Consider the following 4,197-nt stretch of genomic DNA (forward strand, 5'->3'; position numbering starts at 1 on the left):
TTTTCGTTCCACTGTCTGACTGTCACAGATGATGCCGAATTTCTTTTTCTGACTGATCTTCAAGCTGAAGGTAATGTGACAGCAGGAACATTACAATTAGTATGCAAATACCTATCCCCTGGGTTACAAATTGGCATTCTTTAAATCATGCTATGCTCAGCTTTTTTTATTTTGTTGTTAACTTCACTGGTCAAAACACTTAAACTTCTAAGTAACAAATAACTCTCTGAATAAATGTGACATTTCTCTGAGTCTGTGGCATAACTGAAATAAATTCCATTTGAAAGTTTGGTTTCTAAAGTTCATATACATCCATTTACAAGACAACTATTGTTCACATGAGGTTAAATCAACTCAGAAAGAAAAGTATATAAAATTTAATATTCACCTTCAGGTCTTTTGTCTGTCTAAAAGATCATTTTTTTCTCTTTGTTCTTTGATTTTTCAGAAGACTCTACTTTTAATACCTTTAGTATCCTTATCTTCAACAACTATTTGTGTTTAAGTATTTTTACAATTTTACTCATGGACTTAATGTTCTAGTAGAAGGCGTTATATTTTTCAAAATGTATGCACTTTTTTATAGCTTAGTAACACACATTTCTCTCTTTCTTTTAACCATCAATCTCATGGCATGTTCTGCCAATATTTCGTTATGCAATGCTGATGTTTAAGGAATAATGCTTGTTTGAATGTATTTATTAAAGTAAAGGCTGTATTTTGGTATTTTTATTTGTAGTCAAAGTTTTGTACATGTAACCTCATGCTTCATCAAGGTTTTATCTCAATATAACAGAGTTCTTCGGTAATAAATTTCCACCAGTATATATTTATGACCCCAAAGTAAATTTAACACTTGAAAGATTGATGATTTTCAGGGTGGGAGAAAGAAAGGAGTCAGAAGACAGCAGGAAATCTGCTTCTCCCTGACTTAGCATTGAAGCAGGCGCATTTAGTTGATCTATAGAAATGCCAGAGGGCATCTCATATGCTAGTGGCCATGGGCTAATGAGAGTGACAGAAGTATAAAAGATGACCCAGAAAGTCAATGTATCATTAAGAGGAGATGTCATCAATTAGCTCAATTCATTTTGTTAATTCAAGCACCATTAAGTAATGTTCTTATGTTATATAAAAACTGAATCATTAAACATGTTTAGACTTTTCTTTTTGCTGAGGGGGTATAATGAAGCACTAACTTTATAATATATACTTGAACATATACATTTTGGAAAACTAACCTGTCAAAATTTAAAGACCCTCTTGGTAAAAGCCATGCTAAGTTGGTAAGAAATACAAGCTAGGAGTAGGCTCATTTTATATTAAAACTTTAAAACAAAAATTGAAATTTCTATTTTGAGTTCAATGCAGTTGCAAGTATGCTCTTTCCTATATATCCTTCCAGAACACACATTATAATTTGTGTAAGGTACACTGCTCATTTCTTACAAATTTCTTTTAATTTTTCAGGAAAAAACAAGAATTGGATTTTATGTATCAAAATGAAGGTTCATAGGGATCCCTGGGTGGCGCAGCGGTTTGGCGCCTGCCTTTGGCCCAGGGTGCGATCCTGGAGACCTGTGATCGAATCCCACGTCGGGCTCCCGGTGCATGGAGCCTGCTTCTCCCTCTGCCTATGTCTCTGCCTCTCTCTCTCTCTCTCTCTCTCTGTGTGACTATCATAAAAAAAAAAAAAATTCCAAAATGAAGGTTCATAATAAATGAGCAGGTGAGTAAATGAACTGTCTTCTTCGGTTGAATGATTCTCTATTGTGTTCAGTACATTTTGACAAAAGATTGTAATGCATAGGTATTGTTGAGACAGCTAAATATCTTCACTTCTTAGTCCTAGGGGATTCAGGCTCTAAAGTCAGAGCTTATGCCTAGTGTTACAGGCTAAATAATGGCCCCCAAAGATGTCCATGTCTTAATGCCTGGAACCTGTGAATAGATTAGTCTACATGGCAAAGGTTTGTTGATTATCCTAGATTATTCGGATGGGCCCAGTGTAATTACAAGGCCCTTACAAAAGGGGACCAGATGGGTAAAGTCAGTAGCTGGATATGTGACAGAAGCAGGAGGCTGGAGTGATGTGTGAGGAAGGTGCAAGGGCAAAGGGTTCATGTGGCTTCTAGGAGAAGAAAAAGCCTGAGAAGCAGATTTTCCCTTCAATCTCCAGGAGCAACCAGCCCTGCCAACATCATGATTTTAACTTCGTGAGACTGATTTTGGACTTTGGACCTCCTGGACTCTAAAATAACAAATTTGTATTATTCTAAACCACTAAGTTTGTAATATTATATTACAACAGCAATAGAAAACTCATACATCCAAGGAACTCCAGTCTTAAAACGCTGCTTCAAAGAAGGTAGTATGGAATAAAATGGGCATACATCTTGAGAGTGGAGCAGTGAGTTCATAAATAGCATAAATCCTTCCCGCTGAATAGTCATCTTGACTTCTCTGATCGTCTTTATAAATGGAGATAGTACTTTTCTCACAGGTTGTAGTGTGAGACTAAATGGAAATACACTAAGCCAAAGCATCTTACAGAGTGCTGTTTATATATGTTTTAAAATTTTCTTTTCCCCTCATTTAGCATTCACAGAACCATAGTTAAGAGTATGTATTACGGGACTCTTATGGACAGTACTACCATCATGCAATCAGTGGAGGCTTCTACATAAGGATATGGAATTTATTTCAGTTTCTTTTTTTACATTGTGTAAAAATTATGATGGGTGGTATAGGGATATAAAAGATCGATCAGACAGTATAATATTGGTAATTTGGGGACAATTAGCATGATGAGGTTGTATGTGTAATGAGTTGGAAGAACGTGAGAATAAAGGCAGTTGGGAAAGTTAGAAGTATAGTGTGGTGGTCCAGGGTGAGATGACAAGAGTTAAGACAAGGACATTTGGAGAGGGATGGAAGAGTGAACTTCAGAAATTGGGTGCCTGTGTAGAAAGGATAGGATAGTAAAGGTCAAAAGAACATATTTCAAGCCTCATAGCCTGAAAGAATAGGCTTCCCACTAGTGGTCACCATAATAACAAAAGAAAAGCAGGTTTGAGGAAGTCAACAGGTAAAACAAAGTTTAGAAGTATGGGGATGTTTATTAGATGTGTTTGATTAACTTTCCTGTTAGTGAGTGGTCACAGCATTTTGACAGCCTACTCAAAGACAATACAAGTTTTTAAATCTATATGATGGCTCTCTATTAGCCTAAGAAAACCATTGCTATCTGCACTACTAAAGTTAGGAGAAAAATAATTAAATCAGAATTTAATTATGGTAGTTGCATGATTTAATCTAGGTGAAAACATTTTATTTAGGTGCAAGTTTCAGACAGTATTCATATAAAATATACTGAATTGACTGTGAGGATGTCATGAAGGATTTTGGAGAAAACAGTAATATTTAAAATAATTGAACACTTTTAAGGGTGCCTGACTGGCTCAGTTGGTAGAACATGCAGCTTTTGATCTTGGGTTGTGAGTTCAAGCCCCATGTTGGGTGCAGAGCTTAAAAAAATAATAACTGAACACTAAAATGTATCAGAAACTTCTTAAGCACTATCTTGCAAGGCATTATTTTATGAGAGAGGGAATACTTTTGTCCCTATCTTACATATGAGGAAACTAGACTCAGAGAGGTTGAATAATTTTTTTATGTTTGCACAGTTGTAGAGCAGGACGGACAGAGGAAGTTTGAGTGGTGGAACTTGACTGAGCAGTGGTGATAGTTATCTCTGTGGTATTTAGTTTAACAAGGGAAATAGCACAGGAAAATAGAGCAGAGAAACAAGAGCTTGCCTATTTATTCCATAAATATTTAAATATTTTAGTAGCTTCTGTACATAGAGTAATGCTTACCTGAATGGGGAAGAGAACAGCATAGTAATTTCAGGAAAGGCTAAGGATATAGAGTGGTGTGGAATTTCCTTTAAGAAAACTGTTCATGGAATTTGGGAAAAAGAAAGGATGATCAGCAGTGTCAGATAGCTAAGAGATGTTAAGGAGAATGAGAAGAGAGAAAATTTGCCAAAGTGGTCATTGAAAAAGCACTCAGAACCAACAAAGTTGAGATTAGATGGATGATACTTCTAAGAAAGTTGTATTGATTCTTTTTTTTTTTTTAAGATTTTATTTATTTATTTGAAAGAGAGAGAGGACAGGAGCTGGGAGAGGGGCA

The sequence above is a fragment of the Canis lupus genome, chromosome 38, assembly GCF_011100685.1.
Source record: "Canis lupus familiaris isolate Mischka breed German Shepherd chromosome 38, alternate assembly UU_Cfam_GSD_1.0, whole genome shotgun sequence".
Lineage (NCBI taxonomy): Eukaryota > Metazoa > Chordata > Mammalia > Carnivora > Canidae > Canis > Canis lupus.